The 13,478-nt window shown below is 43.6% G+C and overlaps 1 protein-coding gene and 1 long non-coding RNA gene across 7 annotated transcripts in view; one reads left to right on the top strand and one right to left on the bottom strand.

Moving 5' to 3' along the window:
• CAMK1 (calcium/calmodulin dependent protein kinase I) overlaps positions 1–849 on the bottom strand; it is a 10,871-nt gene extending 10,022 nt beyond the window's left edge. Inside the window, exon 1 of one of the 2 annotated variants that reach the window (XM_061197242.1) lies at positions 633–849. The gene's annotated coding sequence lies outside the window, so the exon portion shown is untranslated. The remainder of the gene's footprint in view (positions 1–632) is intronic. The other variant, XM_061197241.1, reaches the window with a different exon arrangement.
• The window catches only part of LOC133095568 (uncharacterized), a 22,446-nt gene continuing 9,615 nt past the window's right edge, over positions 648–13,478 (top strand). For 2 of the 5 annotated variants that reach the window (XR_009701636.1, XR_009701633.1), the window contains exons 1-4: positions 648–843; positions 1,002–1,174; positions 2,747–2,938; positions 4,047–4,156. This is a non-coding gene — a long non-coding RNA (uncharacterized LOC133095568). Of the gene's footprint in view, positions 844–975; positions 1,175–2,746; positions 2,939–4,046; positions 4,157–5,335; positions 5,620–13,478 lie in introns of those variants that run through there. The other 3 variants (XR_009701635.1, XR_009701634.1, XR_009701632.1) reach the window with 3 other exon arrangements.

The following is a 13,478-nucleotide window of genomic DNA, read 5'->3' on the forward strand; positions in this document are numbered from 1 at the left end:
CACACATCCCAGATTCATTCACATCCTTCACCCTCCAGCTCCTATACACCCTAGAAGCTCTTAAACTCCAAATCCTCATACATCTAACTCCAAACATCCTCAGTACACAACTGTATACCCCCCAACTCTGACTTACTACCCTTTGAGCCAGATTCCAGCACACACAACACCTAGGTACACATGTGCAGCCCAAACACTGATTCCCAGACATCCCCACCCATACGGATACCCTTACACACCAACATGCTGCAACTTCATATCAGATCCACTTGCCTGTGCTATGACATTCGCATACCCCAACACGGCCCCCACACGTCTTTACCTCCTAATGCCCAGTCCTTCCATATTCAGGCCCAGCTGAAGGCAGACACACACACACACACACACACCACACCACACACACACACACACACCCTCTCCTCCTTCCTCTTTTACCCACTCAGTTTCCCACCGGCCGCCTGGCACCTGCTGGGCCTGGGGCATAGGTGGGGGGGAAAGGCCCAGCCCTGCCCCTGTAGAGTCCAGCACGCCCAGGCACCCCCTCCCATCTTTCGGGGATGGTATCCAGCGGCTGAAGGGTCCCGCCTCCCGCCAGCGCCCAGGGTCGCGGGCGGGGCGGTTCCCGGCTGTACCTGCGGCTGCCCAGCCGCGGGGCTGGCTGGGAGGCCCGAGTTCGCAGGTGCCGAGCTCCGTCCGCCTTCCGCCGCTGCTGCGCGCTTGGGCCGCCCGCCCGCTCTCGCGCTGGGGCTCGGTTCGGGCTCAGCTGGCTCCCTCCGCCCCCCCGCCCGCGGCTCTGATGTCAGAGGAGGAGGAGCCTGCGGCGGAGGGACTAGGGACTGGGAGGTGAGGCTCCGCTCCCGGGCTAGGGAAGGGGCGCCAGGGGCGGGGGCGGGGGCGGGGGCGGGGGCGGGGGCGGGGGCGGGGGCGGGGGTGGGCGGGGGAACCCCTTAGTTCAGGTTGGAGCCTCCCTTGGAGTCTTTCCATCCTTCGTCTCCCGGCAGGGTCCCCGTTTCACAGAAGGAACAACTGAGGCACAGAGATGAAGGGTTCAGAATCAGCAATTGGTCAGAAGAAGAGTCGAATTCGAACCCAAGTCTGTCTGATGCCGGAAGCTGGCCATTTTCACCCTGTCTCTTGGAGTTTCTTTCAGACCATTTCCGTGAGCTCCGTTAAGGTTGGACTCTGTCCCTCATCCCCTCCCCCTCCCCCCACCTCCGCCCCTGGGAAGGGCTTAGGAGACTGATGGGGGTGGAGGGATGGGGCCGTAGGGAAAGGACAAAGCAAGAGTAGGAGGCAGTGAAGAGAACTGAGGCAACCACAGGGTGGGGGCCGCATTTGACCGGCGGGAAAACTAAAGCCCGAAGTCCCCCTTTGAGGCAGAGCTGATGCTCTACTTCCCTACACCTGCCGGGCAGAACAGGTGTGGTGCCCAGAGAGCCTGGGGCGGGGAGGGACGGTGGAGGAGGGAGAGTTAAATCAGGATCCTAGAGGAAGTCGGCCAAAGAGGACCACGTGACTGGGCAGGCGCCAGTGGCCGATGGCTCGGGGCCAGGTTGGGGAGGGAAAGCCCGAAAGTGCTCCGGGGAGGTAGGCAGGGGGCCAAGGGACCTGACTGACGTCCTCTTGCGCAAGGCCTTCTTTGGGAAGGTGGCCCGGGGGGGCGGGGCAGCAACTCCCAGGAAGTAGGGGTGGGGCTGGATGGACTGAAGCCAGCCAGAGGAGGCTCGTTGCCGAGGTCCCCAACTCCACCTCCATCATCACCCAGTGCTGCCCCCAACTCTTGAATTCCTGCATTTTCCAGGAAGGTGGGGAAGGGACAATGCTTACCCCCAACTCAACTTCAACTGGCTTTTCCCTCTCTTATCCTCAGGACTGTGTCTGAGGGTGATCAGTTATTATGCCCATTTTACAGTTAGAAAGGAAGATGGCTGAGGTTCCTAGAAAGGCTTTTTTTTTTTTAATATAAATTTATTTTATTTAATTTATTTATTTTTGGCTGCGTTGGGTCTTCGTTGCTGTGCACGGGCTTTCCATAGTTACGACGAGAGTAGGCGTGCGAGCTTCAGTAGTTGTGGCACGTGGGCTCAGCAGTTGCGGCTCGTGGGCTCCAGAGCGCAGGCTCAGTAGTTGTGGCGCACGGGCTTAGTTGCTCCGTGGCATGTGGGATCTTCCCGGCCCAGGGCTCGAACCCATGTCCCCTGCATTGGCAGGCGGATTCTTAACCACTGCACCACCAGGGAAGTCCCCCTAGAAAGGCTTTTGAGACTAACTTAACTGAGTCACACTCTGCCTTTCTGAGTCTCAGTTTCTTCATTGGGAATATGGGAATATTGATGACTGACTCAGAATTCTCCTGAGAATTCTATGAGACTGATATATGTGAAATGCCTTGAATACCACTGGGATTAAAAATTTGACAGCTAAAATGTACTTTTAGTGTAAACTGAGGCTCAGAGAAGGGACCTGATTTGCCTGGGGGATAGGGGGCTAAGGGGCAATTTCCCTCCCCTAAATCTCCTTGCCATTGCTTAGATTCTTTCACTTGTCAAGTAATAGAATCCCAATCTAAGCCAGCTTCACCAAAGAGGAGCCTATGGCTCACAATAGCTGAGGCAAGATTGAAAGAGGAACACCATGGATCAGGGTGTGAGACTGGAACTGGAGACACAGTACTTGGAGGATTTGCTTTCTCTTATCTCTCCTTGTCTCGATTTTTCTTTACACTTTGGCTTCCTTTCCTCTACAGAGTGATCTCCTCTACCTGGCAGGAAGCATGGTGTGAGGCAGCCCCAACTTTCCAACTGAACCCAGCAAAATAGGAGCTACACCCAGTTTCATGTATCAGTCTCAGGGAAGGACTCCGATGGGCTCTGCTGGAGTGACATGCCTATGCCTTTACCCCCAGAACTGTTGCCAGAGGAATAAGGTACTATACAGGGTAAGTGTATTGTCATGGGCAGCCACACCAAAGTCACAGGGAATGAAGATGGCTATCTTGCCCAAAGGAAATAGTAGTGCTGGGCAGGCACAACTAACAAATCCATCCCAGCCCTGCTCCCATCAGTCAGAAAAAAAACAGTGTTAATATGTTTTGGTACATATTCTTCCAGACTTTTTTTGATGTGTATACATATACACACTTCCTCCTACAGCCCCCACTTCCAGTGAGCATATTTCAAGGTACTGAAAAAGTCAAGGAAAGTCAAATATATGAAAAAAAAAAAGTAAAGGAAATAATCCTCTTCTCTCTTTTGTTATTAAAAAATGACAAAACAACTCAGACATCTCCATCAATTCTTTTATTATTCTTTCTTTCTTTCTTTCTTTCTTTGGCTGCACCAGGTCTTAGTTGAGGCATGTGGGATCTTTAGTTGCAGCGTGCAGGATCTTTAGTTGCGGCATGCGAACTCTTAGTTACAGCATGTGGGATCTAGTTCCCTGACCAGGGATCAAACCTGGGCCCCCTGCATTGGGAGTTCGAAGTCTTAGCCACTGGACCACCAGGGAAGTCCCTCCATCAATTCTTGAATCCAACAGAAAATTAGCCATTAGATGAGTGAATGATCTTTTAAGATTAGAGAAAAATGGAAGAAATCACAAGGAAAAGATGGACAGGTTTCTTTACAAATATAAAAACATTCTTTTTTTAATTGAAGTATAGTTAATTTACAATGTTATGTTAATTTCGGCTGTACAGCAAAATGATTCGCCTATACATATATATATATATATATATATGTATATGTACATGTATATATACACATTCTTTTTTTATATTCTTTTCCATTACGGTTTATCATAGGATACTAAATATAATTCTCTGTGCTATACAGTAGGACCTTGAGTTTATCCATTCCATATATAATAGCTTACATCTGCTAACCCCAGCCTCCACCCCATCCCTCCCCCAACCCCCTCCCTGTTGGCAACCGCAAATCTGTCCTCTATGTCTGTGAGTCTGTTTCTGCTTCGTAGATGGGTTCATTTCGTGTCATATTTTATCTTATTTATTTATTTATTTTTTGGCCATGCTGCATGGCTTGCAGGATCTTAGTTCCCCGACCAGGGATCGAACCTGAGCCACAGCAGTGAAAGTGCCAAGTTCTAACCACTGGACCACCAGGGAGTTCCTTGTGTCATATTTTAGATTCCACACGTAAGTGATACCATATGGTTATTTGTCTTTCTCTGTCTGACTTGGTTCACTTAGTATGATCATCTCTAGTTGCACCCATGTTGCTACAAATGGCATTATTTCGTTCTTTTTTATGGCTGAGTAGTATTCCATTGTATATAGGTACCACATTTTCTTTATCCAGTCATCTGTAGAAGGACATTTAGGTCGTTTCCATGTCTTGGCTATTGTGAATAGTGCTGCAGTGAACATAGGGGTGCCTGTATCTTTTTGGATTAGAGTTTTGTCTGGATATATGCTCAGGAGTGGGATTGCTGGATTATATGGTAGCTCTATTTTTAGTTTTCTGAGGAACCTCCATTCTGTTCTCCATAGTGGCTGCACCAACTTACATTCCCACCAACAGTGTAGGAGGGTTCCCTTTCCTCCACACCCTCTCCAGCATTTGTTATTTGTAGCGTTTTAATGATGGCCATTCTGACCAGTGTGAGGTGGTGCCTCATTGTGGTTTTGATTTGTATTTCTCTAATAATGATGTTGAGCATATTTTCATGTGCCTATTGGCCATTTGTATTTCTTCTTTGGAGAAATGTCTATTTAGGTCTTCTCATTTTTCGATTGGGTTGTTTGTTTTTTAGTTTTTGAGTGGTATGAGCTGTTCGTATATTTTGGAAATTAAGCCCTTGTCTGTTGCATCACAAACATAAAAACATTCTTAACTTCTGTTTTTGGAAACAAACCAAAAAAAAAAAAAAAAAAACCCTACTTTATTCCAAAATCATAACTAACAGTAGAAGGCAAACTTCAGACTGGGGAAATGTTTTACAGACAATGGGTTAATATTTCCATTATGTAAAGAACATAAAATTGATAACAGACTAAGAACCCAATAAATGGTCAAAGGAGACAGATGAAACACAATGAACATGGAACATTCTCTACCTCACAAGTAGTTAAGGAAGTACAAACTAAAAGAAGCCATTTATACCCTCTCAAATATAAAGTTTAAAAAAACTGGTAACCCCAAAAGCTGGTGTTAGTGTGAGCAATGGATACTTCTACATTTCTGGTGGGAAAATGACTTGCTAAAAATCTTTCTTTTGGAAAGCAATTTGGCAGTATGTATCAAAGGCTTAAATAATATCCAGGCCTGGGACTTCCCTGGTGGTGCAGTGGTTAAGAATCCGCCTGCCAATGTAGGGGACACGGGTTTGAGCCCTGGTCCAGGAAGATCCCACATGCCTCGGAGCAACTAAGCCCATGCACCACAGCTACTGACCCTGCGCTCTAGAGACCGCGAGCCACAACTGCTGAGCCTGCACGCCACAACTACTGAAGCCTGCGCACCTAGAGCCCGTGCTCCACAACAAGAGAAGCCACCGCAGTGAGAAGCCCGCACACCACAACAAAGAGTAGCCCCCACACGCCGCAACTAGAGAAAGCCTGCACGCAGCAATGAAGACCCAACGCAGCCAAAAATAAATAAATAAATAAATTTATTTAAAAAAAGAAATAATGCCCAGGTCTTTTGACCCAGGAATTTCTCTTCTGGGAATCAATTTCAGGGAAATAATCCTAAATTAGGACAAAGATATACGCGCCAAGATGTTTGAAGAAATATTTTTATAACAGGAAAATTTACAAGAAATCACCAAGAAGGGAATGATTGAAAAACATAAAGTACATCTACCAGATGTAATATTTCACAGCTCGTAAATTGATGGTAATACAATGGTATTCCATTGTATATATGTACCACATCTTCTTTATCCGTTTGTCTGTCGATGGGCATTTAGGTTGCTTCCATGACCTGGCTATTGTAAATAGTGCTGCAATGAACATTGGGGTGCATGTGTCTTTTTGAATTATGGTTTTCTCTGGGTATATACCCAGTAGTGGGATTGCTGGATCATACGGTAATTCTATTTTTAGTTTCTTAAGCAACCTCCATACTGTTCTCCATAGTGGCTGTATCAATTTACATTCCCACCAACAGTGCAAGAGGGTTCCCTTTTCTCCACACCCTCTCCAGCATTTGTTGTTTGTAGATTTTCTGATAATGCCCATTCTAACTGGTGTGAGGTGATACCTCACTGTAGTTTTGATTTGCATTTCTCTAATAATTAGTGATGCTGAGCAGCTTTTCTTGTGCTTCTTGGCCATCTGTATGTCTTCTTTGGAGAAATGTCTATTTAGGTCTTCTGCCCTTTTTTTTTTTTTTTTTTTAATTTATTTATTTATGGCTGTGTTGGGTCTTCGTTTCTGTGCGAGGGCTTTCTCTAGTTGCGGCAAGTGGGGGCCACTCTTCATCGCAGTACGCGGGCCTCTCATTATTGCGGCCTCTCTTGTTGCAGAGCACAGGCTCCAGACGCGCAGGCTCAGTAGTTGTGGCTCACGGGCCTAGTTGCTCCGCGGCATGTGGGATCTTCCCAGACCAGGACTCAAACCCGTGTCCCCTGCATTGGCAGGCAGATTCTCAACCACTGCACCACCAGGGAAGCCCCTTCTGCCCATTTTTTGATTGGGTTGTTTTTTTTTTTAATATTGAGCTGCATGAGCTGTTTATATATTTTGGAGATTAATCCTTTGTCCGTTGATTCGTTTGCAAATATTTTCTCCCGTTCTGAGGGTTGTCTTTTCATCTTGTTTGTAGTTTCCTTTGCTTTGAAAAAGCTTTTAAGTTTCATTAGGTCCCATTTGTTTATTTTTGTTTTTATTTCCATTACTCTAGGAGGTGGATCAAAAAAGATCTTGCTGTGATTTATGTCAAAGAGTGTTCTTCCTATGTTTTCCTCTAAGAGTTTTAGAGTGTCCAGTCTTAACATTTAGGTCTCTAATCCATTTTGAGTTTATTTTTTGTGTATGGTGTTAGGGAGTATTCTAATTTCATTCTTTTACATGTAGCTGTCCAGTTTTCTCAGCACCACTTATTGAAGAGACTGTCTTTTCTCCATTGTATATCCTTGCCTCCTTTGTCATAGATTAGTTGACCATATGTGCATGGGTTTATCTCTGAGCTTTCTATCCTGTTCCATTGATCTATGTTTCTGTTTTTGTGCCAGTGCCATATTGTCTTGATTACTGTAGCTTTGTAGTATAGTCTGAAGTCAGGGAGTCTGATTCCTCCAGCTCCGTTTTTTTCCCTCAAAACTGCTTTGGCTCTTCGGGGTCTTTTCTGTCTCCATACAAATTTTTAAGATTTTTTGTTCTAGTTCTGTAAAAAATGCCATTGGTAATTTGATAGGGATTGCACTGAATCTGTAGATTGCTTTGGGTAGTATAGTTATTTTCACAATATTGATTCTTCCAATCCAAGAACATGGTATATCTCTCCATCTGTCTGTATCATCTATAATTTTTTTCATCAGTGTCTTGTAGTTTTCTGCATACAGGTCTTTTGTCTCCCTAGGTAGGTTTATTCCTAGGTATTTTATTCTTTTTGTTGCAGTGGTAAATGGGAGTGTTTCCTTAATTTCTCATTCAGATTTTACATCATTAGTGTATAGGAATGCAAGAGATATCTGTGCATTAATTTTGGTTTTTTTGTTTGTTTTTTAACATCTTTATTGGAGTATAATTGCTTTACAATGATGTGTTAGTTTCTGCTTTATAACAAAGTGAATCAGCTATACATATACATATATCCCCATATCTTCTCCCTCTTGCGTCTGCCTCCCTCCCACCCTCCCTATCCCACCCCTCTAGGTGGTCACCAAGCACTGAGCTGATCTCCCTGAGCTATGTGGCTGCTTCCCACTAGCTATCTATTTTACATTTGGTAGTATATTAAAGTCCATGCCACTCTCTCACTTCGTCTCAGCTTACGCTTCCCCCTCCCCGTGTCCTCAAGTCCATTGTGCATTAATTTTGTATCCTGAAACTTTACCAAATTCATTGGTTAGCTCTACTAGTTTTCTGGTGGCATCTTTAGGATTCTCTATGTATAGTATCATGTCATCTGCAAACAGTGACAGTTTTACTTCTTCTTTTCCAATTTGTATTCCTTTTATTTCTTTTTCTTCTCTGATTGCTGTGGCTAGGACTTCCAAAACTATGTTGAATAATAGTGGTGAGAGTGGACATGCTTGTCTTGTTCCTGATCTTAGAGGAAATGCTTTCAGTTTTTCACCATTAAGAATGATGTTTGCTGTGGGTTTGTTATATATGGCCTTTATTATGTTGAGGTAAGTTCCCTCTATGCCCACTTTCTGGAGAGTTTTTATCATAAATGGGTGTTGAATTTTGTCAAAAGCTTTTTCTGCATCTATTGAGATGATCATATGGTTTTTCTTCTTCAGTTTGTTAATGTGGTGTATCACATTGATTGATTTGCGTATATTGAAGAATCCTTGCATCCCTGGGATAAATCCTACTTGATCATGGTGTATGATCCTTTTAATGTGTTGTTGGATTCTGTTTGCTATTATTTTGTTGAGGATTTTTGCATCTATATTCTTCAGTGATATTGGTCTGTAATTTTCTTTTTTTGTAGTATCTTTGTCTAGTTTTGGTATCAGGGTGATGGTGGCCTCATAGAATGAGTTTGGGAGTGTTCCTTCCTCTGCAATTTTTTGGAAGAGTTTGAGAATGATGGGTGTTAGCTCTTCTCTAAATGTTTGATAGAATTCGCCTGTGAAGCCATCTGGTCCTGGACTTTTGTTTGTTGGAAGATTTTTAATCACAGTTTCAATTTCCTTCCTTGTGATTGGTCTGTTCATATTTTCTGTTTCTTCCTGGTTCAGTCTTGGAAGGTTATACCTTTCTAAGAATTTGTCCATTTCTTCCAGGCTGTCCATTTTATTGGCGTAGAGTTGCTTGTAGTAGTCTCTTAGGATGCTTTGTATTTCTGTGGTGTCTGTTGTAACATCTCCTTTTTTATTTCTAATTTTATTGATTTGAGTCCTCTCCCTCTTTTTCTTGATGAGTCTGGCTAATGGTTTATCAATTTTGTCTTCTCAAAGAACCAGCTTTTAGTTTTATTGATCTTTCTATTGTTTTCTTTGTTTCTATTTCATTTATTTCTGCTCTGATCTTTATGATTTCTTTCCTTCTACTGACTTTGGGTTTTGTTTGTTCTTCTTTTTCTAGTTCCTTTAGGTGTAAGGTTACATTGTTTATTTGAGATTTTTCTTGTTTCTTGAGGTAGGCTTGTATTGCTATAAACTTCCCTCTTAGAACCGCTTTTGCTGCGTCCCATAGGTTTTGGATCGTCGTGTTTTCATTGTCATTTGTCTCTAGGTATTTTTTGATTTCCTCTTTGATTTCTTCAGTGATCTCTTGGTTATTTAGTAACGTATTGTTTAGCCTCCATGTGTTTGTGTTTGTTACGTTTTTCCCCTGTAATTGATTTCTAATCTCATAGCGTTGTGGTCAGAAAAGATGCTTGATATGATTTCAATTTTCTTAAATTTACTGAGGCTTGATTTGTGACCCAAGATGTGATCTTTCCTGGAGAATGTTCCATGTGTACTTGAGAAGAAAGTGTAATCTGCTGTTTTTGGATGGAATGTCCTATAAATATCAATTTAATCTATCTGGTCTGTTGTGTCATTTAAAGCTTGTGTTTCCATATTAATTTTCTGTTTGGATGATCTGTCCATTGGTGTAAGTGAGGTGTTAAAGTCCCCCACTATTATTGTGTTACTGTCGATTTCCCCCTTTAGAGCTGTTAGCAGTTGCCTTATGTATTGAGGTGCTCCCATGTTGGGTGCATATATATTTATAATTGTTATATCTTCCTTTTGGATTGATCCCTTGATCATTATGTAGTGTCCTTCCTTGTCTCTTGTAGCATTCTTTATTTTAAAGTCTATTTTATCTGATATGAGTATTGCTCCTCCAGCTTTCTTTTGATTTCCATTTGCATGGAACATCTTTTTCCATCCCCTCACTTTTAGTCTGTACGTGTCCCTAGGTCTGATGTGCGTCTTCTGTAGACAGCATATATACGGGTCTTGTTTTTGTATCCATTCAGCGAGCCTGTGTCTTTTGGTTGGAGCATTTAATCCATTCTTGTTTAAGGTAATTATCGATATGTATGTTCCTATTACCATTTTCTTAATTGTTATGGGTTTGTTTTTGTAGGTCCTTTTCTTCTCTTGTGTTTCCCACTTAGAGAAGTTCCTTTAGCATTTGTTGTAGAGCTGGATTGGTGGTGCTGAATTCTCTTAGCTTTTGCTTGTCTGTAAAGCTTTTGATTTCTCCGTCATATCTGAATGAGATCCTTTCGGGGTAGAGTAATCTTGGTTGTAGGTTCTTCCCTTTCATCACTTTAAATGTGTCATGCCACTCCCTTCTGGCTTGTAGAGTTTCTGCTGAGAAATCAGCTGTTAACCTTATGGGAGTTCCCTTGTATGTTATTTGTCGTTTTTCCCTTGCTGCTTTCAATAATTTTTCTTCTTCTTTAATTTTTGTCAATTTGATTACTATGTGTCTCAGCGTGTTTCTCCTTGGGTTTATCCTGCCTGGGACTCTCTGCGCTTCCTGGACTTGGGTGGCTATTTCCTTTCCCATGTTAGGGAAGTTTTCGAATATGATCTCTTCAAATATTTTCTCGGGTCCTTTCTCTCTCTCTCTTCTCCTTCTGGGACCCCTATAATGCGAATGTTGTTGTGTTTAATGTTGTCCCAGAGGTCCCTTAGGCTGTCTTCATTTCTTTTCATTCTTTTTTCTTTATTCTGTTCCACAGCAGTGAATTCCACCATTCTGTCTTCCAGGTCACTTATCCGTTCTTCTGCCTCAGTTATTCTGCTATTGATTCCTTCTAGTGTATTTTTCATTTCAGTTATTGTATTGTTCATGTCTGTTTGTTTGTTCTTTAATTCTTCTAGGTGTTTGTTCTTTAATTCTTTTAGGTCTTTGTTAAACATTTCTTGCATCTTCTCCATCTTTGCCTCCATTCTTTTTCTGAGGTCCTGGATCATCTTCACTATCATAATTCTGAATTCTTTTTCTGGAAGGTTGCCTATCTCCACTTCATTTAGTTGTTTTTCTGGGGTTTTATCTTGTTCCTTCATCTGGTACATAGCCCTCTGCCTTTTCATCTTGTCTATCTTTCTGTGAATGTGGTTTTTCTTCCACAGGCTGCAGGATTGTAGTTCTTCTTGCTTCTGCTGTCTGCCCTCTGGTGGATGAGGCTATCTAATAGGCTTGTACAAGTTTCCTGATGGGAGGGACTGGTGGTAGGTAGAGCTGGGTGTTGCTCTGGTGGGCAGAGCTCAATAAAACTTTAATCCACTTGTCTGCTGATGGGTGGGGTGGGTTCCCTCCCTGTTGGTTGTTTGGCCTGAGGCAACCCAACACTGGAGCCTATGCGGCTCTTTGGTGGGGCTAATGGCGGACTCTGGGAGGGCTCACGCCAAGGAGTACTTCTCAGAACTTCTGCTGCCAGTGTCCTTGTCCCCACGGTGAGCCACAGCCACCCCCCGCCTCTGCAGAAGACCCTCCAACACTAGCAGATAGGTCTGGTTCAGTCTCCTATGGGGTCACTGCTTCTTCCCCTGGGTCCCGATGTGCGTATTACTTTGTGTGTGCTCTCGAAGAGTGGAGTCTCTGTTTCCCCCCAGTCCTGTCGAAGTCCTGCAATCAAATCCCACTAGCCTTCAAAGTCTGATTCTCTAGGAATTCCTCCTCCCGTTGCCGTACCCCCAGGTTGGGAAGCCTGACGTGGGGCTCAGAACCTTCACTCCAGTGGGTGGACTTATGTGGTATAAGTGTTCTCCAGTTTGTGAGTCAACCACCCAGCAGTTATGGGATTTGAGTTTATTGTGATTGCGCCCCTCTTATGCCTCTCTCATTGCGGCTTCTCCTTTGTTTTTGGATGGGGGGTATCTTTTTTGGTGAGTTCTGGTGTCTTGCTGTCGATGATTGTTCAGCAGTTAGTTGTGATTCCAGTTCTCTCGCAAGAGGAAGTGTGCGCATGTCCTTCTACTCCCCCATCTTCCCCCCTGCCCTCCGTCTGGGGCAATGATTGTTGTGCTTTTCTCTGATTCTCAGCCCACAGTACCTACAATTTTGTATGTGAGGGTGCTGGTAGGCCCTAGAGAGGGACGTGTAAGGGCCTCTAGAGTCTAAGACCTGCCTTACAAAACTGGCTCACCACCAACTCTCTGATCTGGCCCTTCCCCTTTCTGTATTCTAGTTTCCTCATCTGTAAAATAAGTGTAATAATATTACCTGCTTTGACGTAGCTTGTTGAGAGGATCAAATTCATGTACAGTGCTGGGCATCACCCTAGCTTTTTCCCTTGCATAACCGTCCTCCCAGAGTTGTTTTAACAATAGGCTCTGAGCTTTCATCAAAGGTTGTGATAAGAAATCACCATGTGAAACTCAGTCTCCTTTTGCTGCCAAATTTATGGAGAATCTTATCAACATATGACTCCAGTTGAGAAATTTCTCCAGCATGACAAATTATTAGAATTTTTGTCCTGAAAACTGGGAGATGCCCTTTACTCTGATATCAAATGTTCTGAGACTGATTCATCATATTTCCATTTTTCGCCTTAGCTTCCAGGGAGCTTAGAGCTAAATCTAATGCTTAATGACAGCGACTCCATTAAATCAGATGGGCTTAACTTTATATTTGTATTTTATGAAACTCATGAGACACACCCTCAGTTATAAGTTTTCTCAAATTCTTTTGAAAAAGAAAGAGGAGAAGAAGGGAAGAGACAGAAGCAGGTATAGTTTGAAAAGAGGGCTTGGCATGCCACCTACTCACTGTATCAACTAGAATATAGGTTTGGTTTCTCTAAGAGACACCCAAAATAATTGTGACTTAAATAAAATAGAAGTGTATAACAATCTGGCCACAGCAGTCTCAGGCTGGTACGATGACTACAAGGTAAGAGGGACCCTAGCTTCTTATTTTATTGCTCAGCTGTTCCTATGGTGTCTTTGACCACATGTTTCAAGATGAGTGGCCACCATGCCTCATCCCAGCCAGGGGAGGAGGGGGACATGGAGGGCACACGCACTGGGACCAAGACCTCATAGTGACACACATCTCTTCCACTCACATCCTGTCAGCCAAAACTCAGTTACGTGATCACACCTCACTGCAAAGGAGGCTGGGATATTTAGTCTTTCAGAGGCACATGTCCAGCTAAAAATCAGGAGTTCTGTTACTATAGAAGAAAGGGAGAACAGATTTGGAAGGACATCTACCAGTTTCTGCCACGTCCGCCATCTCAGATGTATTTATTTCTTTTATTTATTTATTTATTTATTTATGGCTGCGTTGGGTCTTCGTAGCTGTGCGGTCTTTCTCTAGTTGCGGAGAGCGGGGGCTACTCTTCGTTGCAGTGCGCAGGCTTCTCATTGCAGTGACTTCTCTTGTTGTG

The sequence above is a fragment of the Eubalaena glacialis genome, chromosome 7 (genome assembly GCF_028564815.1).
Source record: "Eubalaena glacialis isolate mEubGla1 chromosome 7, mEubGla1.1.hap2.+ XY, whole genome shotgun sequence".
In the NCBI taxonomy this organism is placed as follows: domain Eukaryota; kingdom Metazoa; phylum Chordata; class Mammalia; order Artiodactyla; family Balaenidae; genus Eubalaena; species Eubalaena glacialis.